The sequence below is a fragment of the Mercenaria mercenaria genome, chromosome 8 (assembly GCF_021730395.1).
Source record: "Mercenaria mercenaria strain notata chromosome 8, MADL_Memer_1, whole genome shotgun sequence".
Taxonomy (NCBI): Eukaryota; Metazoa; Mollusca; class Bivalvia; order Venerida; family Veneridae; genus Mercenaria; species Mercenaria mercenaria.
Genome location: NC_069368.1, coordinates 66,545,072 through 66,571,904, shown reverse-complemented (window position 1 = coordinate 66,571,904; position 26,833 = coordinate 66,545,072). Strand labels below are relative to the sequence as shown.

At 35.7% G+C, this 26,833-nt stretch overlaps 3 long non-coding RNA genes across 5 annotated transcripts in view; 2 read left to right on the top strand and 1 right to left on the bottom strand.

Annotated features, from left to right (window-relative positions):
* Positions 1-26,833, bottom strand: part of LOC123566188 (uncharacterized) — a 62,185-nt gene that overhangs the window by 7,536 nt on the left and 27,816 nt on the right. The gene's annotated exons all lie outside the window — the stretch shown is intronic.
* On the top strand, positions 144-1,491 carry LOC123565651 (uncharacterized). The gene is made up of 3 exons (XR_006689162.2): positions 144-556; positions 750-1,094; positions 1,245-1,491. It is a non-coding gene; the product is annotated as an uncharacterized LOC123565651 (long non-coding RNA).
* The window catches only part of LOC123566189 (uncharacterized), a 76,807-nt gene continuing 69,297 nt past the window's right edge, over positions 19,324-26,833 (top strand). Inside the window, exons 1-4 of one of the 3 annotated variants that reach the window (XR_008372134.1) lie at positions 19,333-19,843; positions 24,118-24,222; positions 24,526-24,605; positions 25,605-25,787. This is a non-coding gene — a long non-coding RNA (uncharacterized LOC123566189). Of the gene's footprint in view, positions 19,844-24,117; positions 24,223-24,525; positions 24,606-25,604; positions 25,788-26,833 lie in introns of those variants that run through there. The other 2 variants (XR_008372133.1, XR_006689357.2) reach the window with 2 other exon arrangements.

Below are 26,833 nucleotides of genomic sequence, written 5' to 3'. Positions count from 1 at the left end.
AAAGGTAACGACATTTCGATTCCTCACTTCCGCATTGGCATTGCGGTGAACCCACAATATTCTTAGGAAACTGATGCGCATTCAATGCGTGTCAGTCGGTACTCATGCGGGTATGTATAATTTGAAGTTTTCTTGGTCCTAGAAAGAAGTAAGACCATATATATATTACTAAAAAGGTTCTTAAATATATTCAAGGATGGGGCATTTCTTAATTCGTCATGTAATGAGTTCCAGTCTCTAATGGTAAACGGAAAGAAGGAGTTGTAAAACGAAGACGTTTTACTTTCTATGGTACGGATGCAGTCTTGATTACGTAAGTTATATCTGGATTCACTAATTCTCGTAGGGATCAGAGAGTTGAGGTAGCCAGGGACCAGAGAATGCTGAATTTTGTAAAACAATTTTAATTTATTAATATAACGTCTATTTTCAAGCGTTCGCAGATTGGAGAACAGGAAAATATTTATGAGAAATTATAACTCAGAATATCTGCCATTGAGAACTACCAAGGATGGAGTTGGATGGCAATTAAAGGAGCTGAAATCTAGATGCAAAGGTAGGTCGATTTCGTATTCACGCTGTAGCAAAATAAAAAATGGCGGCTAGATGAAATAATGACGTTTGAATTAGGTTTTGGAATGCCGCAAGATGGAAGTTCTAGATCTTATTTTCAATGATTTATTGCTTGAAAGTAAATTCACAAAAATATGACACTTCTAGATTGATGTTTTGCTTCTATTTATTTTCAGAGCACTGTGATGTGATTTGTACAGGCCAAGGTGTTCAAGTTTTACAAGCATACTGAAATGGTGTTAGACAGACTTTCCACAACAGTGTTATGGAGATAAAATGAAGTATTCATTTCTCCAATACTGAGCAGATATATTGAATTCAGCAAATACAATGCCATTTCAGCTTGATAAATTCTGTAAGGGTGTTGATGGATTTGATTTTGTTTGATGCAGAAAACGTTAAAATATGAACACTGCTTTAGTTTTTGGAAAGAATTGTTGTGAAGTGGTGATCTGCCAAGATGTTCTAGTTCTACTTACATACAGCAGTGTGACAGCATATGTCTTGGGGAAAAACATCAGGTATTAATTTCACTTATACTTTGCAGATATCTTGAATTTCAACTAAACATTGTCACATTGTATTTGTGTCATAAATACAAAGCCTATTCACTTTCATTTAGAAAATTTGGAATGCATTTCAATCTCATAGATATTCATGTTCTAATACAGGCTGTCAAAACAGAGACCGGATACTAAAGACTGTGTTCACAGCGCTGTGTGCTTTTTGACAGAACGGAGATAGACTTTTTACCATTAAAAATGAATAGACTCTGGTGTATTTTAAATTTGCATGTATTGTTTGTATGATGAACTGTGCCCATACCAGAGTCGATGCCCATAAAAGGCACAGTTTTGCTTGTTGAGTTTGTCTTTATTTATTAATGATGATAACAGTCACTAAAGAGAAGTACTCCGAGATGAAGGTTTAGTGTTGGTTTGTCTGTATCATAGGTCTTTATCATGTCCCGTCTGTCCGTATTTAATACTATGCCGACTGGTTTGCCAGGTATACTGTCCGTATTTGATACTAAGATATAAGGGTATTCACCGGTGTGAATGAACAAGTTCACTCATGCTTGTTGTGCCTTTGCTTAACTAGTGTACTTGGCAAACAAGTTTGGTTTAACATTTCGGTGTTTCATGATAAAATCAAGCAAGGGTCTTTGACAAATATAGCATGAGACGTTTAGAAAACTACTGTAGTCAAACTTAAAACATCATTTCAATCCATTTTACACTGAACATTGTGCAGGGCACATAGAATTTCAAAACGTCGAAAGAAGTTTATCCTTCTCCTTACATGACGTTGAGCATTTTTCTCCTCCCATTTTTTGCTTTTACTGATTGGCACGGGCAAAGCATTAATGCTGGTTGTCATGACCCGACTCTATATTTGTGGAAACAGCAAAGCCGGTATAGGGAATTACTTTGCCCGACGCTGCGAGATTCATGGACAAGGGTTTTATGCTTTGCTAAGCCAAAGGGAAGCACGACTTCCCTCTAGTGAGATGTGCAAACACACTCTTTTGTTACCTAGCTGTCCGGACGCCGCAGTTAGTGTATGGGCAAAAGCACCGAATGTCTACCTATGGTACCGATCTGCCATTGAAATCATGTTATACTACATCTGATGCATTTCCTCCTTTAATTATTACGCATCTGTAATGCAAAAGGTTATAATAAACAACTTGATGTTAACATGAAGTTGAAATCTTGTCCTTCTCCTACTATGGAACATATTACCTCCAGGCATCTGTTAAATTGCTCTCAATGCAAAAGGTCATAACTGAAATTTTGGATAGCTACTATGCTTTTTCTCCATATTCGTATCAGTTAAAAAAACAACGTGATGCTAACATGATGTTGAAATTTTCCCCTAATGCGTTGAACATTGTGTCTTACTGTTGAGCTGAGTTGCAGTAACGAATCCGTGTTTGGTCTGGTAGCAATGTGTCCAATTCGGGAGAAAATTCTCCAAATGCAACATGATAATAGTATGTTTAGCCAGTATAAGGAACGTCAAAGCATTGCTTTCCTTGTATGCCTGGACAAATTTGCAAACATTTCTGGAATTTTAAAACGTACTTTGCAATCTAATGTTTGGTCATATAGCATCAGTAACTGTATGATTTTTTGCAATATTACAACATGAAGAAAGCATTTAATTCGTGTATGACTTTTGCATTTGCAGTACAGGACAAATTTGACAAAACACTTCACTTGCATATTTTTTCATCATTAATAGCATTTCAAGTATTAAGAACATACTGTTGGACCTAAATATGCCAGATCGAGCCATTTCATTTTTTTACGCATTTTGCTAGAGCACTGCAAAAACACGTATGCTCTCTATGGCATCACAATTGTTCATGTGACTACTAACAACTTAAGGAAAAAAATGCTCGACGCTAATTGGTAAGCTACTTTTAGTGTAGACTCGTTCTCTGGGGCGAAACTACGTTGAAAGCTATCAGCCAATCAAAACGTTTTGTGACGTCACGGAGTTTGTTATTTTTGGCAGCCCTATAAAAGCAACTGCACAAGCTTAGTTATCTAGTCGGTTGCTTTCACCATGAGAATTTCAAGGTGTTTCCGCTTCGGTTTGTTTAAGATGTTTTTTGTGTGTATGGATTAAGTTCGTGTAAACAAGAGTACAAGACAGAAAAAGAATGTCTGGGGTGATTCACAACACGATGCAACATTTTCTCTCTTCTCTTGGTTTCTTAAAAACGAGAAAAGTAGGAATCTCCCTGTTTAGTGACAGGATCTTGTCTTTTTATGCCCGCTATTGATTACTAAACAGGGTATGCAAACCAGCTCTGTATACCAAAACGTGCCTACTTACGACCAGCATGTAGCTTCATCCGTGTAAAAAACAAAAACGCCCAACTCTGGTGTAACTGTCATTGAAATTGATGACTCTGGCAAACACATTTTGTTTTCATAAAAACCAAAAACATTAATGTACCGAACGGCAACCGATATTTCTTTTCAATTTGTCTTTCATAGATCGGCGCGGTTAAACTGTCAATTCTGGCTTACGCCCGACACTGCACTTGGTAGGCAAGGAAACCTGTGTGGGGAATTAATTCACCCGTCATCGCGATGATTGTCCACAAGATCTAACATGACAAAACCACGTTCATAGGAAAAACAAAGCTTCTCAATGTTTGCTACTACCTTCGAACAGCCTTGACGCCCAAGCATTGCGGCAGGTATCGAGTATTGGCATGAAAATCTGAAAGTGTCTCTTCTGTCATTTGGCACACTATCCTAAATTTCTCCAAATCGACCACGAGACCATGTGATGTAGAGTTTCTATGAAAACACATTTGTATTCTCAGATGCCAGTGGTCTCGAAAAATGCCAATGACGTGTATGGAGAATCGCAAAGTCGAAGAAACTCGGTACTGCTCATTTGTGACCTATAGCTCTCTTGTCTCATATGCTGCTTTTAATAGTACATCACGCTATCTGGATGATATTCTTAATATGGATAATCCGGGGTTGATTCAGGGAGCTTCAGTTAATTAGTTTAAACATAGACAAGAGTGATAATTTTAATTTCAGTATTGTAAATTTTCCCCATTTGGATGGGGATGCACCTCAGGCTACATTTTATGGGGTATATTTTTTCAATTAATTCGGTATGCTAAGGAGTGTAGTCATGTCAAAGATTGCAATGAACGCAATCAATATATTACAAATAAACTTCTACAGCAAGGCTACCGTTATTGCAAATTGCGTAAATATTTTGCTAAATTTTACTTTCATAATTCTGATTTGGTTTTACAATTCAGTAGTAATTTAAAGAAACTTCCTCGAGAAGGTATTTCTAAACTCGTTTTTTTATGGGGATGTGGTTTACAAACTTCGTAAGATCTTGGGTCATGATAATTTTGAAACGGTATTTGGTAAAATTATAAAAGGTTTTATAAAACGAGGTTACGACCCAACTCTTTTGAGACAACATGTTTAGTGTTTACAGTTGAACCTACGCTTAACTTTTTGATTATGTCTGACGGTAGAGGGGGAGGACTCTAGGATAAGCAGTTCTTAAATCCTACCAGGACTGAACTGTTTTGATATCTGTCCTCTGGCCTGCTTCGTCGGGCCCCTAAGGGTTTTTCTCTTGTTGTTCCTTGTTCTGAAAAGACATTGAGTACACACGCTTTTGCTTCTTAATGTTAGCTATATATATACGAGCATTGTTTGTGTTTTACATGCCATGCCTTTTTGTTTCCATTACCTGTGTTAGAGATTCACCTGGCGGGAATTACTTTTATTTACACTGTCCCGTATCTTTGGAACATGAATGGGATAAGAGTGAGGTTGGGTGCGCACCATAAACCGGTTAAAGCTCCCAAGTGGTGTTTTAGCCGCTGATCGTTCCAAGGCGGTGCCCATCTGTGTTCCTTTGTTTGTTCGTTTTGTCCTGTGTGAGAGTGTGTGTGTATGTGTGTGTGTGTGCGTGTGCGTATGCGTTAGCGTGTGTTTGTGAGTGATATGCGCGTCTGCGTGCTATAGTTTTCGTCTTGTGGAGGCTGCGTCATTTCCTGTTTGATATTTGTCTTTATGTTTTAGTTGTAAAGCAAAATCAATGATTATTTTTGAAAGTACCGATGTACAAGGCTCGTCTTCTATTCTTGACGAAACAGCGACTATGTACGAACGAGTTCTATGGTTTAAGCATACAAATATCTATCATGAACTGATAATTGCAATTGGGTTTTCATGCTGTTATTTTCATTAGCTATTGAAGAGTACAATCACAGTGTTTGTTTGCGAAATGCTCGTATACACTTAATGAAAGTGGATAAACACATTTGTGTTTTGAGCCGATGGTCAATTGACAACTCTTGTGTCGAATTCATGAGTCACCAGGTTGAGTTCACCAATGTATCACGTTGTAAACTCAAAGCCATTCAGCTATGTTCTGGTGTTCAAACCATGGTTGTTGTTTGTTTACGCTAGTTTAGAAGAAAGATACTGAAGTATTGATTTGCCTTATTGAATTGCCTATTAGCAATGTATTGCTCGGTCTTACTTTGTATCATATTAATAAATGTTGGGACTTGTGGCCGGTACATAATACCGATAAACAAAACAAAGCAGAGTATTGTGTTAGCATTGCATTGTCATTATAATATGTCAATAGAAATAACATCAGTCAGTACTGTAGTCTGTAAATAAAATCTGAAAAGTAGATCCCTCGGAAGCACCGAGAACAAAGCAAACAGTGAAAATTGCAGACTCGGTTTGATTGAGTCTGTTCATGAGCAGTAATGGAAAATGCAACACTGCCCACGCCCCCTAGAACCGGCTTAAGCAGTATTCAATCTTCAAATTTAAATGAGTTGAAATCAATGATCCCGAAGGACCAGAAAATATAACAACACTGAGATGAAGTCGGGGCGACTTTTTTCGGCCGCCACACAGCACTTAACACCCGCTGTTGTGAAGTAAATAAAATCTGAAAAGTAGATCCCTCGGAAGCACCGAGAACAAGGCAAACAGTGAAAATTGCAGACTCGGTTTGATTGAGTTTGTTCATGAGCAGTAATGGAAAATGCAACACTGCCTACGCCCCCTAGCACCGGCTTAAGCAGTATTCAGTCTTCTGTAAGTCTCATTCTCACACTACATCGCACCCTTTGCTTTAATCTTATTGACCCAGTCTTTACAAAAGGTATGTCCACAAGGCACAAGTCTGTGTTCTTTTTGAGCTGATTAACAGATTACAGACAACAGCAGTACTTTCCTTGCTCCCTTTTTAGATTTAAAAATTGTCTCTAATGAAAAACTAAAAGCTTATTTTCCCTTTTCTTTCAGTCTTTTTCGGGCAAAGTATGTCACGAAGTGCCATTGCTTGTAAAGGGGGTCTGTTTGCCTTGTCGTTTAAATCTGTATGAGACGCTACATGTGATTTGAATGAACGTCAAATCTTGCTCATTTGAGACACTTTATGCCAGTTCGTTCTAAGGTGATGTGATTGCTTGACTGACATATATTAGTCATTAAATGTGATTTGAAAGAAAGTCTGATCTTGTACAATTGAGAAACTTCCTGCTAAAATGAAGTGCTTGCTCGACTGAAATATATTAGAGAATTCATGAAGTTTGAACGAATGCCCGATCTTGTGCAATGGTGGCATTGAGACACTTCATGCCTGTTTGATCTTTTTATAATTAAAGATTAAATCCTTCCTTGAGTATGAGGTACTACACGTGATCTGAACGAACGTCCAATCTTGTTCAATTGAGACAATTCATGCCAGTTCGATCTTTTTGCAATCAGAGACTCAGTATATTGTAATTAAACTGTTCTGTCCAGATATATAAACGTGCAACATAACTGCATGAATTTCCTACACTGTCTACTCAATATCGACGATATAGACGATGTGGAGACAATTCTAGGTTAGGAAGATGGTAGAACAGTGTGTTTGACCTAGATTTAAGATGTGGAGAAGCAGGTCATTGATCAGATTATCAGTAAAGACGACATCATATGTAGATTGCATGAGAGAGATTTGCATGAATGAGATATATGAGTCACTAAATTTGATATGAACGACAGTGCGATCTTGTACAATTGAGACAATTCATGCCTGTTAATTCTAAGACGATGTGCTTGCTTGACTGAGCTATATGAGTCAATAAATATGATTTGAACGATCGCGCAATCTTGAACAATTGAGACCCTTCATGCTAACATGATGTGCTTGCTTGACTGAGATATATGAAACATTCAATGTGCTTTGAACAAACGTCCGATCTATCTTGTCCAATGGTGTCACTGAGACACTTCATGCCTGTTCGTTCTTCTCAAGATTAAAAATGATGTGCTTGCATTATATGAGACACTACATGTGATTTGAACAAAATCAATTGAGACACTTCATGCCTGTTCGTTCTAAGATGATGTGCTTGCTTGATTAAGAAATATCAGTCACTATGTGTGATTTGAACGAACGTCCGATCTTGTTTAATTGAGACACTTCGTGCTTGTTCATTTAAAGCTGATGTGCTTGCTTGACTGAGATATATGAGTCATTTAATGTTATTTGAAAGAACGTCCGATTTTGTAAAACTGAGATACTTTATGCTATGGTGTACTTGTTTGTCTGAAATATATATGATACTATATCTGCTTTGAATGAACGTCCGATCTATCTTGTAAAATGGTATCATTGAGACAATTCTTGCTAAGATAATGTTCTTGCTTGAGTGAGATTTATAAGACACTACATGTGCTTTGAAGAAACGTCCGATCTATCATGGTCAATCGAGACACTTCGTTTCTTTACAAATAGAGAAGATGATGCGCTTGCTTGACTGAGATATATGAGACACTACATGGTTTTTAATAAACGTCAAATCTTCTTGTCCAGTGGTGTCATTGAGACACTTCATGCTAAGGTGATGTGCTTGCTTGACTGAGATATATCAGACACTACATGTAATTTGAGCGAACGTCAGATCTTGTCTTTAAGAGATATATGCTAGTTTAGAGAGATAAGCCATTAGTGCTTAGCCGTATTAAATTATGACAGATCATCATCACATATCTTTAAGGAAAATACGACCGACCTATCCATTTAGACAAAATTGATCTCGAACAACTTTTCCTAGTGCATACCCAAGGACTAGACACACGAAGACCCAATATCATTTTGGATGCCTCCTATCATTGTTTATAAATTAGGCAGTACTACAAGACATTGTTTTGTCGATGGGGCGGTAAAGTTCGAACTTCATATCTGTATCCGTTGTTCTACATAGTTGTGTATCACATCAAATGAAGATGTGGACAATAACGAAAGTACCGAATATGTAGTGTATTAGTGAAAGTTCGTATCAAAGCATGTCGGTCCTAGACATGGCAAATAAACACATGCAAACAAATCTAGATTGGGCTGAAATAGTTCTCCAGGTAATCTTTTAGAAGATCTGGTAGTGGTAGTTTGTCGATGTCAGATGATTTATCAGGGTACAAGGACTTGTTTATTTTTACTCTGATGATAATCCACTTAAGGTGTAAAAGTTTGTTAAAAAAGTGCAGATATCATAACCATTGAACAGATAGAGTCAAAAACATGGTGAATAAAAAAAAAATGAACTTTGTTGTAGGTGATTTTAAGATTACTGTGTACTTGAAGTGATCGCTTTTAACTCCAACACTGAACATGACAAAGGATCCAAAAGTCGAGGCAGATATTATTTCATGTGCTTCTTTCCTCATGCTCCTCTTCAAGTCTATCTTTTGCTCTTGTCTCAGATAATCGATGGGCATATTGAAAGTCATCATCGATTTGGTGTTCGCCTTGTATTACAATAGGTTGTTTCGCTTCATCGGGAAGTAGAAAGCAACATTCACGACAATCTTTGATGAATGGTAACATTTTCAACATTTGACGCTGATATTTACCAGTTATGATCCAACTTTCTCATTTAAGTCTCAAGAACGGCAGCACATTGTATGTTTAGAGATTTTCCAATACTTTGAGTATCAGCAATATAACTTAGTTATCATGATGTATCACTATTCCAGCTGTATCATTTTCTATGATTTTTCATATATCCGTAACAGTGGCCTTACGACACTTGCTCTCTAACGAAACAAGTACCAGATTAAATCCGGCTTTGGAAAGATTCAGGTCGTGTCCTTCTGTGCATGTGTATGCAACATAACATTCAAATGAAAATCGGGCTGTGTATCGCTGCTAGAGTTACGAAAGACAGGAATTTTGTACGACAAATTTGACGTGTGTTCAAGACTGATCTCAGTGCAAAGTAAACAATGCTACGCATATAATTAAAATAAAATCAAACACATCGGAAACGCATAGTATTCACTTTTCCTATCCTATTCCGATACAACAATTTGATGACGTGTTCATCAAAACATGAGTCAATGTAGGTCCATTCACCATGATACAATGCTCATAATTTCGCATTCATTTCTCTGATTCAAACATGGGTTGACCCATTCTTGAACTCTGTCTCAGGTTCAAGCTTCATATCACGTATTTTAGATTTGCGTAATACGCAAAGCTTTTCATTCCAGAAATCATGCAAGCTCAAAGGCGTGAGTTTCTTCCCATAACGTTGGATCATTATGGAACACAGCCTATTCATCGCTGAGTCCGAAAAGAAAAAAAACAATAGTCATGCCTTTCATTGTTCGTCACTTTGAAACAAGCAGTAGCAGCCAAGCCACTGGTACATCTATGCGAGAAGTAAATGTGGCACCGTGTAAAACTTTGTCCAGTTTCTTCCTGAAAGTTTTCTTTTTTTCACGAGCAGAAAGTCAGCTCCGTTTTCGTCAACGTCGTTGAGTTTCATCCTCAGTTCTTTGATTCCCTTATCTTCTGAGCAAGTCATAAAGTATTCCTTAAATGCATGCACAACATATTCAATAGACAATGCATGGTCATCACTTGTGATAAGAACGAAGCGTTTAGACATGTCAGTATTCTCATTCATGAACTTTGCAATCAATTGATTATTGGCCTTCTCTTAGAGCAAATTGTCATATGACAAAAAACTAAATTTATCACTGCATTTGATATTATCCAGTTGGTCAGATGTGTCCATCTTTATGTTCTGAGATCAAATGATCAGTAACTGCGGGCAGTTAATCTAAGCAGTGTTCCTGGATTCTGTACAAGTACTAACATGTCCTCCGCAAGTAATTGCCAACTTCCCCACATGAATCAGAGGAGGAGGACTATTGATTTCAGACACAATATCGTTTATCAAATAGTCACGGAGAGCATACGTCCAGCCCGAGGATCGAACTCAAGACCCGCGATCCGTAGACCAACGCTCTAATTACAGAGCTAAGCCGGCGTCCTCGTATATGCTTGAAGTAAAATAGTTAACGTACAAGTTCATATAATGCGAACAAATCCACTATAAGATCAATAGACAACAGATACTCCTATTTGAACGTATGCATGTGAGCCTATTTGTTAAAACGGTGCTCTTTACAAATGCGTCTCTCCTTTAGTATTTCCCGTCCCGTGTTCCTGTTTTTTGTATACTAGACTATACCTATAAATATCCTATATATAGACTATTATCTTGTCTCGAAAAATGGGAAGACAGGACGGGAAAACGAGGCGGGGACACAGTAAGAGAGAAGAATGTGTTCATGGAGACCCGTTTTAATATTTCGATAACATAGTAGCGTTCAGCATATATCTAGTGGTCACGTTTACACGATCCTTATTGGTTTGTATGACTGATATTATTTTATAATTTCTTTACAAATCTTCAATCAAGACGGATATATAAGAGCAGTCCTCACGTTTCCATCACACAACCTTCCAACATGGCAAACCAGGAAAGATATTTGAAGAAACGGCAGAGACCCCGTTTCTAAAAATAGATCTTACATTAAAGAGACACCACAAAATAACTGTATTATTTTATATTTCCATAATGGAAATTATACATAATTTGCATAAGAAAAGGCGAGATATACAACAATTTACAGTGACATACATAAGGCCAAGACAATGTGTTTAATGTATTAACATTTTATTGAATTAATGTAGTAATATGTAGATAAATCTGTGTATTTTGTTGAATTTCAATCACATTTTGTTTCTACAGTGTAAGACAGGTATTCTTCTATATTCTTAAAACTATGCTAAATAAAGATTGAGTAAATAAAGTTGCAGATAAAGTTGTGAAAACACATTTATTCAGGTAGGGCCTAAATTGTCCACCTGAAAACTTGTAGTATAGCTGTATATTACCAGTATTATAAGAATGACTTTAATGAAGGTTTTGTGGGCGAGAAAAAAGTAGGTCACTAGGTCGTGATGGGTCTTTAAATAGTAGTATATCTCCATGTTCGCGTGTACTTCTCAAGCAAAACGTATAGACGTCGCATACAAGCGTGTTTGGTCTGTTCTTGAGAAGCAATAAACATATGCAACTTGAATGTATCAGTAAAACATAAAAAATACTTTAATTCCTTATAAGTCTCAAATACCCTGTCATAATTTAAAATCACTGCGTAGTCCTGACAGGTTCATATATGCTTTGCATGAGATATCTTTGATTTTGTATACATCTACAAGGCATAAACAATGTACTTGTAACACTTAGCGGTCGATAAAACAATTAATATTCTCTGAAACATGAAGTTTTGTAGCCAAATATAGTTGTATTATGATCTAAAGCGTTGTGCACATTTGTGATGCAAAACACCTCATTTCATCTCAGATGTTCAAAATTCTTTAAATTACACAAGGTTTTGTTGGATTAATAATAACAGTAAAACAGAGAAGTCTGCGAAACAAGTAGATCTTTGACAATCAGAATCATTTTACAGTGTACAGACAGTGCGTTACAGTCACAACTGCATTGGAGGAAACGAAAGTAAAACGTTTTGTCTGTTTTAGGACCTTTCTGGGATGATTTGAAGGATTTCGAAATAAAAAAAATGAAACAGTTAGTCTATTTTGTGGTAGAGAATACCACTAGTTTTAGTTTGATAGGTTTGTAGTGGAAATAGATACTTTATTTTTACATTTTCAGGCAACGGCATGTGTGTAGAATGACGCAATTTCTGTCAAACTTTGAGACGTTATATTTTGCTAACGCATGGATGGAAACAAATGTTTCTTTTAGGAAAGGAAAGCCAGTTCCTTACCGTATTGATTACATGCAAAAATTTATTCTGTAACATTTTGTTTAGCAAATTTTACACCATGAAAAATTGTCGAAATTCGTGTGACATGTTCGCGAAAATGAGTGATTTTAGAATGTGAATATCTTATTCAAGTCCCAATGAAAATTCATGTTGTTAGTCTTATTTGACAGCTATACCCTTTTTTGTTTTGATGTAAAGTTACCATTTCAAAAATGAAGACATGTATGATTTTTAGCTCAAAAGTGACAAACTGAATTGTCAGTATAACAGTATGCACCATTGTACAATGTTGCAACTTCCAGATATCGTTGTTTTCTATTGCGTGGATGCAAAAAAAAAATATCTCTTTTAGGACAAGAAAGCCGCAGGTGCCTGTCCAGTCTTGGTGCTCATATGGGTGCCGCCCCCTCAAAAAAGGTAAAGGAACACTATTTTAATCATGAAACGAAAAAAAAAAAAATATTGAAAAAGTTTTTTTCTATATACTCTTCACACCCTATTAACGACAGTGATCCCCCTCTTCCTCTTGCGAGAGATCAAAACAGTAAACTGACAGCTAAATGTTCAAAAACAGCATTTTAAAGTGACTGATTTGCTTTGAAGGTATGTATATCTATATTCTATTTGAAGCTGAAGATATGATATGTATATAATGTGTTAGTCTGCTTACAGGTAGAATTATGGCAAAAAAAGCAACTCGACTAATCACTGATTTTGTCCATAAATTGTACATTTTCGGCGTCAAAAGTATACACTTTCTTGCTTGAACAATGACCTACATATCAACTGTTTCATGGATAAAGAAACAATACTATGTTGGTAACATATAAAAAAATAATATGCTAAAATCTCCAATTTGTTTATAACCGTCAATGAAAGAAGATTCGTAGTGACTACCTGACTTTATGCATGCTTGCATTAGTACTGCAAAAGTGCTTGCAACTTTCAGAAAAAGACTGTATGCCTGTTTGCGACTGACTTACGTATAAAATATCGGCGTTTCCTAAGCTCATGTACTATTCCTTCATAATTATAACCCGCAAACAAAAGTTGAAAGAGGATAGTTTATACGTCTGTTCAGTCTGTTTGTATATGTGTCCTTATATTGTGTCGTGCAATTACTTTAATACTATTACACCTACCTATCTCAAAGTTGACAAACAAATATCGGCTTTATGTAGTTAATGTCCGTCTTATTCATTTCCTTTTCTTTTTAAAGTGACACTTAAAGGTGAAAAAGGGTGTGTCTTTCGTGTCCGTGCCATAACTTCTTTATGCATTAAGGGATTCTGAAATAACTTGACAATCTGGATAATCCGTTTTTTTTTATCAGTTTGTGGAAAATATTTATCCCAGGCAGCTGCAGTTAAATAAGAGTAACAACTCGGATAATACTGCTTCATTTCCAGATTTACATCTCTCTATTTACGACAATTTTATACATACCAAAATTGATGACAAGATGGATGATTTTAATTTCAGCATTGTACATTTTCTCCCATTGGATGGGGATGTACCCCAGGCTACATCTTATTAGGTATATACTTCTCAGATAATTCGGTTTGAAAGAGCCTGTAGTCATGTTGAGGATTTCAATGAACGTAACATATATATTACAAATAAGCTTCTTCAACAGAGCTACCGTAATTGCAAATTACGTAAATCCTTTTCCAAAATATACTATCGTCATTCAGATTTAATTTTGAAAAATAATAGCAATTTAAAGACACTTATGCGGGAAGGTATATCAACACAAACTTTTTATGGGGATTTAGTTTACAAACTTTGTAAGATTTTTGGTCATGGCAATTTTCCAATTGTATTTAGTAAAGTCATTAAACGTTTTATGAAAAGAGGTTATGAATCGACTGTTTTAAGACACACCGCGTGTTTGGTGTTCAGCCATTTTACAGTTGGACGTTACGCTAAAAACTTTCCCCAAAGATGACAAGATGTCCTCCGCCAGATTTTCATACACTAAACCATAAAGAACAGGAAACTGCAAACAAAAAACCGTGTATGTACCTCATTACAAGGTTCAGCTCAGGTTCTACTAGACTGTTTTTTGAAATTAGAGAAGATGATGTGCTTGCTGTTTTTACAGTTAGCGAAGATGATGTGCTTGCTTGACTGAGATATATATGAGACACTACATGTGATTTTAAAGAACGTACGATCTTGTTTAATTGAGACATATCATGCCTGTTCGTTCTTTTCACGATTAGAAAAGATGATCTGCTTGCTTGATTTGTCATTGATAGATACCCAAGGACCAGACTCACAAAGAGCCATTATCATTTTGGTTGCCTCCTAACACTGTTTATCAATTTAGGCAGTGGTACAAGACCGTCTGTTGACGCTAACTCGAACATCCTTTACGTCCTGTATGCAACACGGAACAAAACACTGACGATATAATGAGACAGGTCGTCGATATAAAGAAGAAACACAATTTCCTATATGCTGTTAAGCCAGGTTATGGCAAGAGTGTCTTCATGACATCGGTGACAGAGGATATCAATACTTGCAAAGTCACGTATTTGAAAAACTTTTCCGATTTGAATTCCGATGCGCAATTTCTGATCTTGAACGAGTTTGATCATTCTTCGAACATATCATTTGCCCAGTTGAAGCTATTCACGAGTGGAAATGCATCTCATCACTCTGTCTAATAGACACCTTTTTGAGTGAACGAGTACCAGAAGTTTTACACGGAGCCGTATGTATGTCGGTAGATGACCAATTTCATGAACACGATGACACCGCGGATTTTAACGACTTGCGTTGGGACACGCCAAACCTATATCAAAAATACGATGATATCTCGAATCCAAGTTGCACATAGCCTTAACAGATGACGAAAGAGAAAACTGAAAGATAGGTACTTAAATAATCTCGTCAGATATTATTCCTTGCAATCAAAACTCGTGATGAGTGCGTTCAAGCTCTATGAAGACATACTTTTATGCTTATGACAATATGGACTATGAGTTAAACACATCAAAAGAGGACATTTGTGCAACAAGAAGAAGAATATTTGAGTTTTGTGCATAGCAGAGGACCGTCATAAGCAGATGATAGTGATGAAGAGAACGAAATACAAGAATGGATTTTAAAACATAACTCGAAGTGACTAGACAGAGATGGAATGCTGAGTATGCAGAAACATCATTTTGTATGTAAGTTGTAATGTTCAATTGTCAATAAAGAAAACGAAATCATAAACATTTGCCTCTATCTTGTGTAAGAAATCAAATCAAAAAAATCAAATAAAAAAAAAAAATCATCTCCATACATATACCCCTCTCTCTTACTGTGTTCCCGTCCGGCTTTTCCGTTTTTGGAGACATGACTATATATATTATAAGGAAGAGTGTAGTATCGAAAAACGGGAAAATATCACGAAACAAAAAATGGGACGGGAATAAGTAAAGGAAAGGGGTGTGTGTCTGAGACCCCGTTTCTACAAATAGATCCTACATTGAAACAGTGGTATATCTTCAACTGTACGTGTACTTCGCAAACAAAACGTAGATACGAACGCCGCATACATGCATGCTTTGTCTGGCTTATAAAGCGGGCCTCCGTTCATATATTCCCCTCTCTCTTTCAGTGTTCCCGTCCCGTTTTTCCGTCCGTCCCGTTTTCCAGTTTATAGAACCACGACTATATTCTTTATATATATATAAAATGTAGAGTGTAGTATCGAAAAACGGGAAAATGGGATGGGAAAACAGGACAGAAAAGACTAGAGGGTATGTATCTTTGAGACCGTTTCTAAAAATAGATCCTACATTTAAACAGTAGTATATCTTCCACTGCGCCTGTACCTCTCAAGCAAATCGTAAAGGCGAACGTCGCATACATGCATGTTTGGTCTGTTCTTGAGAAGCAATGTACACACGAAACGTGAATGCATCAGTAAAAATAAAAACATACATTAATTCCTTATTAGTCTCAAGAGATACCCTCTCATAATTTAAAACCACTGCCTAGGTAGTGCAACATCTTGCAACATATGCAACACTTGGCATTTTGCCAGTATCCTTAGCATTCCCTGGGAATCATTTGTCATACGCTTAGACAATTATATTCTTATTGTCATACGAAAATTCAATAAAATAGTTTAAGCCATAGCTGCTAATTGCACGAACAAATTCTATTCAAGATGTCGGAAAAAACAAAAATATGTTATACAGTGCTTGTTCAGTAAAATCGTTCTGCAACACCTGTTAGTGTTTTGTCAAAGATTGTTTTTTATTTTGTTTTGAAAAGGTTGTAACATGTACTATAGATTCACCCATTTATTGCTACTTACAAACACTAACTAATACTGTTGTGCAATATTCCTAAAGTCATAATCTTATTTAGAAAGTATCTCTAATATTAGCAAAATAACAATATTAGCAAAATAACAGCAGTGAAATCCCGGACTTTTTAGACATCATACGTAAATGTTCATTTAATTAATGCATCATTAAAGAAGTGTCTTGGGATGAGTTACCCCCTTTCAAAATACTTTACATTACCGCGGCCTTGTCAAAATAACTGTTTTGTGTGACAATTCCAACAATATTATATATGCTTTGTACTATTGGGCTGTAAACACATTTTTCATCGATTGTGACGCCAAAGATACTATTCCAAATAGTCTGTCATCTCGCTATTTTCTTTTTCCTTTCATTCGAATGGTACTGCAGGGAGCTACAATTCCTCCCTTATTATTAATAGCTAAAGTTGTGTTACTTCAAAAGCTTGATAAACTCGTCAAAGTATTCATCAAACATGGGACCAAATAAGAAAAATTCGCATTAAAGCAAACTAAAATAGGTTTTAGAATAAATGTGAATTGAAATGCATGTTTATGTATACAGATATGTTGTTGAAAATATATTTTTGTGCGGGAAATGATGAGAAAAGGACTGAACAAAAAAAACGCCCTAAATAATGGGGGTATTTTTATGGCTGTTCGTTCAATTTCATGCACACTTGCGACTCTTGAAGAAGTTATGGACAGCGCTATGACTTCCATGACAATAATAAGAACATGGTGAAGGGAGGCAGTCTAGAATAGAAATGCTCGTACTTCAAAACAAACAAAATGAAAATGATGCTGTAAGACAGTGACTTCTGACTCTGATTTGTATTTGTACTTGACGTTGCTGCTGTGGTTGCTGCAGAAAAAAGACATTCACTAGTGGCAATATGCTCGTGTTTAATCACATCAGCTCAGTAACAGCAGAGGGAAGAAAACGGCATCAATAGAATTGGAGTGCAATGTTGATGTGAAGACAAAAAAATGCACTGAATTACTATCGAATGAATATTGTTGGGCATCGCCTTTGTTGACATCTACAATGACAAGACACAGTCGTGTATTGTGACTTGACATTTTAAGGCGGTGTCCCAGAGTTTTCCTTTAACTGCTCGTTCTCTTTCCAGCAGAAGTCTTGATCGGCGTGTGTCTACCGTTAGTAACATTGAAGGTCTGGCAATTTTAATTGTTATTTGTATTTGTTGACGAGAAAACCACCAGTGGTAATACGCACTAACATCCCGCTGTAACTTGAATGTACAGTGATTATAAGTATAAATATTTTTTTCTACGTGAAGTGATTGTATTTACTGAATGACCAATGCATAATAATCATTCGTTGAATGATTCTTAATTATGTTAAGCACTATGCAATGAACTCGAAAACGAATGTTTGCTGCTGGTAGAAGATCTGTTATATGTTCTTAGATTTCCATACACACAGTTAAAGCGGTGCCTGTTTTGACGCACAACTATATACTGTATCAACAATGAATTTTCCATTGTTTCAATCACAAATTGCGATTTGAACATTAAGTTAAGATATTGAAAATTTTTACTGTCTCTCTAACACAATTATAATTTGAAATCTGCTTCTGCTCTGATTCACAAACAAGATCCAGAGCTATAAATATATTCTACATTGTGCCAATTTATCGCGAAACAACCCATTTCAACAACTGTACAGGTTCAAAGCTTTATCAGTTACATGAGACAGCTTTGATTTTGTATTGCAAGCCATAAACAATGTACTTGTAACACTTGACTCTCGATAAAACAATTAATATTCTCTGAAACATGCATTTTTGCAGCCAAATACTGTTGCGTTATGATCTTAAACGTTTTGCACATTTGTGATGCAAAACGCCTTATTTCAATTATTACACATGTTCAAAATTCTGTAAATTACACAAGGTTTCGTTGGTTTAACTACATTGTAAAAAACGAAAGTAAAAAGGTCTCTCGGTTTTAGGAGCTTTATGCAATTATTCCAAGGATTTGGAAGTAACAAAATGAAAATTTTAGTGTTTTTTAGGGTAGCGAAAACCACTAGTTTTAGTTTGATAACTTTGTAGTGGAAAAATAAACACTTTATTTTGACTTTTTCACACAACGTCATGTGCGTAGAAATAACGCAACTTCTGACAAACTTTTAGACGTTATATTTTCCTAACGCATGGTTTAAAAATATATTTCTTCGAGGAAATGAAAGTCAGTTCCATAGCGTTTTGATTAAATGCAAAGATTTTATTCTGGAACATTTTGTTTAGCAAGTTTTTTACCATGAAATATTGTCGAAATTCGTATAAAATGCTCGTGAAAATGAGTGATTTTGAAAAGTTTCTGTCTTATTCAATTTTCAGTGGCAATTCATGTTGCTGGTCTCATTCGACAGCTAAACCCTTCCTTGCTGTGCTGTGAATTTACTTTAATTTACAAAAATGTAGAAATATATGATTTTAGGTCTAAAGTGACAATCTGTAGTGTCAGTAAAACAATGTGCGCCATTGTTCAATCTTGCAAATTTCAGACATCCTAGTTTTCTATTGCATGGATGGAAAAATATCTCATCTAGGACAATAAAGCCAGTTCCCTAGCGTATTGATTACATGCAAAGATTTTCTTCTGGAACATTTTGTTTAGCATAGTTTTTACCACGTAATATTGTCGAAATTCGTGTGAAATGCTCGCGAAAATAAGTTATTTTGAAAGGTAACTATCTTATTCAATTGTCAATAAAAATTCATGTTGTCATTCGACAGATATACCATTTCTTGTTTTGATATTAATTTGTCAAAAATAAACAAAATTCGGAAACGATGTTATTTTTAGCACAAAAAATGACAGACCACTGTAAACAACGCAATGGTCGTGCCGTTGAAACAAAGGCTCAAAATTTAAAATAAAATAACAATAAAATACCACAAGGATATAAGTATTGGCTTTTAAATGAGACCATTCATTTACACTTTTCTGCGATCAGAAATAGATTTAAAACATTGATTTGAAATGACCCTCTCATTCACCATCTCTCGTCTTTTTTCTGGAAACCCGATTCTAATTTTAGACTGCATTTTCGGAGAAAAAGGTCACGTGAGTTTAAGCTACTCATTAAGGCTGGAGACATGGCGTTTAACGGTCGAAGGTATTTCTAAGGAATAAAATCGTTTTGTTTTGCTTGCAGATGGAAGGAGACGAAAAAATCTTTATGAGAAAATACATCTCGGAATATCTGCTGTTCAAACCTACAAAGGATGGAGTCGGATGAAATCTGCATGCCAAAGTAGGTGCATTTTGTCTTCACGGTGTAGCAAAATTTTAAAGTGGTGGCCACAGGCCAACGAAAGTTAGATGAATTTATTGTGCCTGAAATACATTTAAGCATGCCGCAAGGTCGAATTTCTAGACCCTATTTTCAATGTTCTTATTTTTGACAGATTGACAACACTGACAGGGCGAAGTCTAAACACCGCGATTTTTTCTTACCGCAAACAAACACAGTTCACCAAGGGATGGTCAATAACAGAGTGATCTAATATTTATCTCTATTCTCTTTATCAGTAATTGCTTTGATTCTATACATATAGAAATTATGCACAAGAAAAATAAAGCTGTGAAAAACAGTGTATTGGTACAGCGGATATCTTTACAAATCGGTTTTTGATAATTGCTGTTGCCTTTTCATCATCATTTAGTTTCGTTGGGTTCGGCAAAATTATTAAAGGCGGCCTTTCAATACCACACTTCCCTTTAGGTAGCCATTTTCCCATAATCCGACAAACGCGGTGAGATAATGTTATTACTATTCATTTTCATTGTAATTGCTAAATCAAATTTAAACACGGAATTTGAATTAGTACGTCGTAAAGAGCTACAGTAACTTACCATGTGCTTCGATACGTGATTAAATATTTAATTTTTAATTAGTAAAACAGTGTTGAGATTATTTCTGAATTTCGCTCAAATGTTGAATTAGTACTAGTATTATACGCTATATACACTCCGGGAGAACTACGTTCCAACGTAAGTCAAGTCTCATCGATTTAATGTGACATATCTCAACGATGAAGTTACGGTGTCGCTCCGAATGACCTTGTTGATTCATTTATTTTGTGCAATAAACAATTGATTCTACGTTTTCATAACTTAAAAGATGAGTTTGATGTGTGGAACTTATATTAGCTACTTGCAGCATTTTGGAAGATACAACGAACTAGTTACAAATACACTTATGTAAGCTATATAAATGTTGCAAGGCCGCAACGATAATAGAGATTATGTGACAACGTCTCACATACAGTGTTGCAAAGTCTCAACATCACAATTACCATTTGAACTTGCAGAAAATTCTTTTGTTCATTTCATCTTTACGTCGAAAACATTTCTGTGACACTTTCATAAATGACTGAATGATGCGTACGTCTGAGAAAGGTACAACAGTTTTATCAGTATGACAAAATATGAGCCGTGCCATGGGAAAGCCAACATAGTGGGTTTGCGACCAGCATGGATCCAGACCAGCCTGCGCATCCGCGCAGTCTGGTCAGGATCCATGCTGTTTGCTTTCAAACCTATAGCAATTAGAGAAACCGTTAGCGAACAGCATGGATCTTGACCAAAATGCGCAGATGCGCAGGCTGGTCTGGATCCATGCTGGTCGCAAACCCACTATGTTGGTTTTCCCATGGCGCGGCTAAAATATATTTGTCGTCATCATTTTACACGTTATAGTCTTACGCAGGCTGAAGTAAAATTTTTTGAACTGGATGCATAAAATCATATACAATTTCAGCATGAAAATTTAAAGGTAAAATTTATGCTCTACAATAGAAACAAGTATCTTCAGGTGTTCGCTATCAAATTACTTCCATTATTATCAAATTCCATAGCAATGTTGTAAGTTATAGTAGTTTATAATAGTGCATAATGAAGTTTGACATTTTTCACTTATTTCTTGTGAAAACAATCTGTTTTGTTGCAATAGATTCCTTTAAGAGATCTTGTTTGAGGGTTAATTTATATTCAACAAGATTTATAATATGATTTGTATGAATTTTACATAAATCATTTAAAATGACATTGTATATTCCGTGCACCCATTTTAAGTTTAGACGTGAAAGACCTCCGAGGCCAATGGTCGCTGACTTCGAATCACTTGCCCTCTCAACTATGTGCTTGAACTTTAGCTTTGGGTGTGGGATTTTTATTAAGAAATCCATCCAGTACGCTTGCAGTAAGTCGTTTGCTCTACCAAGATGCCCGTCCGTATATGGAATAATGATCAGAGAAGCACCAAGGACTTTCCATCACCACGAACCTTATATTTTTAATTGTGTAGAGACATAGAACGCTTCATAGTTACTAAATGGCCTCAAAATAGCTTTAACATTCACACTTATTAAATAGTACGTGCATTCGTACGCCGGTAATCAATATTGTATTTATAATCAGGATCGTGAAGCATTACTTCCAGAACTTTGCAAGTAAATTGGCTATTTCGTAACAAATATTTTCGTCATCATGTGCAGATGTATTGCTCATTTTGTCCGCACATGGTAATCATTATTACCTGCGAATGTCATTAGGAGCCTGAGACGTCTTAACTCGTACTCAAGTGCCCTCAGGACCGATATATATATCCAGTTCTTTAACACATGACTTCATTTTTTCCTGCATACCGTATACAATTATGCGTTTCTAACAGATCTTTTTTGTTGCATATCGTATTTTACATATAATAATAGAAATTCAAAGCAAATAGAAATTCTTTATTTACAGTACTCTCTCTTTCTTATGGTAGAGTATGTACGCCCTGCGCAGGAAATTAACGTCCGTTAACTGAAGTTATAACGTTTCAGTAAAGCACAATAACAAAGTTTCGGTTTATCCTTTGTAGCGTAACGGTATGTTCTTTCCGTAAAATAACGTATTTTGGGCCGAGAAATATACTACATGTAAAAAGGACGGAGAGAAGGTCTCAAGGTACCTGATATTGTCTTAGTTCACATATACAATACCATATATAATCAATGCATGAAGCGCCAGTTGTCATTACCAGCAAGATGGGTTTTGCACGCATGGACAAAACCTACGGAAACGCCAGTCCGGTGTGCAAGAAATATTTTTTCTTTATTACATACCTAAAAATATTTCCCTTTTTGTTTCAGTGGACCGCGATCGTGCAATATTTTTCATTATTACATACCTAAAATTATTTTCCATTTGGTTTCCTATTTAAAGTCGCGCAATATTACATGTACCGCTTCAGAACAAGTGCATATATCCACATACAAAGTTAATAACCTATACATATTGACGTTTCATATCAGGTGTGTGTCGCCAATCGTGACGTCAGTTTCATGGATGTCATCACGTTTTTAAGTTCTTTAACTAGGACATTTTCAGTTCAACTCTAGCTAAAGAACAAAATTTATATCGTTGCTATAATGAATAGTACACGTGTAGTAATTATATAAAAAAAAAGATTTTAAGAATTGCATCGGGAACTATGCATTCATTCTTCATAAAGTCGCGCTATGTTGCTTAGTTTCTTCATGTGCTTCAAAAGAATCTTATTACAGACTTTATAACAATTAAAGTGTGCACATGTAATAGTATAACTCAACTCCGAGCCACCTCGTACATATTGCTTTTATTTGGACAAAGATATTTTGGGGGTAGTATTAAATGATAAAAAAAAACTACACACTTTGAACAAATTCTGATTTTCAGTCATAGACTTGCTGGTATGTTTTACTCGAATATAGGCCTTAGTAATGCGTTAAGTCACAAGACTTCGGTGAGTGTCAGTAACGCTTGCCTGTGTCGCGTTTAGAGTTAGTAACATCATCGGTTAAAGTGAGAAACATGATATTAAATAAATATTGAGTGTTTATGATAAAGCAGCTGCAGAAATATATTTCTAAGATTAAAACTGGCATTGACTTTAATCGATCAATGACTATGTCTGTAAATATTGCTTTTAAAAAATTATAGTATATTGTTTTATTCTGGGAAATAGCAAAATGCTTTTATTTTCTTAATAACAGACGCCTGTTTTAAAAATCTAAAAGTTTTAATCAATCTATGCAATTACTTTTGGAATCTGAATTCATGTTCATGTCAAGACACAAGTAAATATAATCAAAGTAATTAATATATATGAAAATTATATAAGCCGTGTCATATTGAGCGATACCGTAACCCGAAGTCGTTGAGATATGTCACATGATATCGTTTAGACATGACTTGCGTTGGAACGTAGTTCTCACGGAGTGATATACATCTCTACTCAGACGACAACAACACACTTTCTTGCGTGTTTGTTATTATTTGCATTCTAGAAAGAGTGAACTACATTTTCTCATTGACAACGAAGGTTTATAATTCGCGACCGAAGTAGTTTCCGCGAAATGAAAACACCGAAAATTCAAAACTTCAAAATAAAAACGCGAACATTTGGCACCGTGAATATATCACACTATACAGTAAGCACTTTCGTAGATTAACTCTTCAAAAATCACTGATAGAATGATGTTTTGCTTCATTTTTTTTCAGACCACAGTTATGTGATTGGTACGAGCCCAGATGTTCAAGTTTTGCTAACATACAGCAGTGGTGTTTGACAGACTTTCCACAGCAGTGTTATGGAGGCAAAATCAGGTATTCATATCATGAATTACCTTGATCAGATATCAAAAGTTATGCTACATATTTCAGAAGTTGTATGTTATACAGAAAAAGCAAGAGGAATGAAACATATGAACGCTGATTGACTGATGTTCTCTTTCTATGCATGTTTCATCTATCACTGTTTGTAGATATGTGATCTAACCAAGCTCTCTGAGATGCTCAGTTGTATATAATGGAAAACCTCTAGACCAGACTGTGTCTCATTTTATGTGTGTGGAAATGAATAAGCACACAAGCACTGATAGAATGATGTTTTGCTTCATTTCGTTTCAGATTACTGTGATGTGACCAGGCCAAGATGTTAAAATTTTACAAGCATACTGATGTGATGTGGGCCAGATTTTTCACAGCAGGTATTAATTTCACAAATTAGCTTGATCATAGTGTAAGACTGTTCAATATCTAGTATAACGCTTCATACTTCAGATTTTGCATGCTTTACAGAATAAGCAAGAGTGACGAAAAATTATGAACACTGATTGACTGATGTTCTGTTTCATTGCTGTTTTTCATTTGTCAATGTTGATTTTAATTTTGAACTGTTGAGCTAGCCAAGCTTTCTAAGATGTTCAGTTAGATATAATGAAAATATTTCTAGATCAGACTTTTTCTTTTGTGTCATTTTCTGTGTATGAAAATGAATAAGCACTTTGATAGAATGACTCTAGATAAAGATCTGATAGAATGATGTTTTGCTTCTTTTTACAAAGCAATATGTACATGCCAAGATGCTAAATTTTTACAAGGATATTGAAGGAGTTGTTTTTACAAGCATACTGCAGTGATGTGTGTTCCACAGCAGTAAATTGTCGAAAGAAAAGCAGTATTCACTTTACAAATAATTTGCATATATCTTGAATTTCAACAAACATAATGCATTTTCAGCTTAATCATAGTGTCAGGCTGTAGAAACTTTGCAATGAATTTCAGTATCAAAATGTTTTGCTTCATATTTCTGATTTTGTGTACATGTGTGTTACAGAATAATCAAGTGTAAGGCAGAAATCATAAAAACTTGAACACTAATAGACTTATGTGAACTATCCTTCATTCTTTCCAAAGCACAGTTGTAGTGTTGATGTGATTTGTACTAGTCATAATGTTTAAGTTTTACTAACATACAGCAGTGATTTGTGATAGATTTTCCACACCATACTTCTTGAGAGGAAAAATATCAGGTATTCATTTCACAAGTACTTTGCAGATATCTTTAATTTCAACAAGCATTATGTTATTTCAGCGCTTCACATGTTTGCATGGTATAAATGTGTCATAAATACTCTAGGTAAGGCCTATTCACTTTCATTTAGAAATTTTGAAATGCTTTTCAGACTTATGTTTTTTCATTACAGGCAGCTAGAGTAGATGCAAATGACTCAGTTCAAAGTGATGTGTGCACCTTAAATGAACAATGACAAAATTGTTTTCACCATTCAAAATTACAGACTCTTATTTAGTCCATATGTATATGTATTGTTTCTCATTATGATATCTGCCCACAGAAGAGGCATCTGCACGTAAAAGAGTCACTATTGCTTATTGTGTTTGTTGTCTTTTAATATGAAAAGTAGTAGCAATCTCCGAGATAACGTTTTGTGCTAATTTGTCTGTTTGATAAGTCTGCATCTTGTCCAGTATGTCCGCAATTTATGCTATGCCAGCGTGTATGCCAAGAACGCTGTCCTAATGAAATAATGAGACAATGCTATTCACCTATATTTACTCTTGCGGATTATGTCATTGTTTATTTAGTGCACTCGGCAGACAAGTTTGATCTATCATCTCGGAGATATATGATAAGATCAATCAAAGATCATTTTCATGTAATAACATGATGCTCTTTATACTGAGCATTCTCTCTCATTAAAGGTCATAAACAGTAAGATGTCAACATGATGCTAGAATGTTGTCCTTTCTTCTACTATGGAAAATATTTTCCCATTATGCATCTGTGAAATTTCTATCAATGCATAAGGTCATAATTGTAATTATTTCCTCCCACTCTCTGTCACCCCCAATTCCTATAAATTGTTAACATGATGTTGGAATTTTCTCCTTATGCGTTGAGCTAAGTTGTATGGTGTGATAGATGTGATAGAAACTTCTGTTACAACATGATGATAGCTTGCTTTGCAAATAGTAAAGCTGTAAGCAATGTCAAAGCATTGTATCCTTTGTATGCCAATTCAGTTCACTGTCATAGCTTTTCATTATTAATTAAGGAAAAAATGTTCGATTCTGAATGGTCGGTTACTTTCAGTGTAGACTCGTCCTCTTGGACGAAACCAAATTTAAAGCCATCAACGATTCAAAACGTTCCGTGACGTCACAGAGTTTTATTATTTTTTGGAAGGCCTATTAAAACAGCTGCACAAGCTCAGTTGTTCAGTCGGGTGGCTTTCACCATGAGAATCTCAAGACGTTTCTGCATCAGTGTTTTTTTTTAAGATTTAGTGTTTGAAAAATGTCATGTTGAAGTTTAGGGAAAAAGGACAGCTATGGAGGTGCCGTTAGACCAGCTTAAAGCTCTAGTTGGGTGATGCAGCCTTAGGAACAGCTTCTGTCCATCACGAAACGTTAC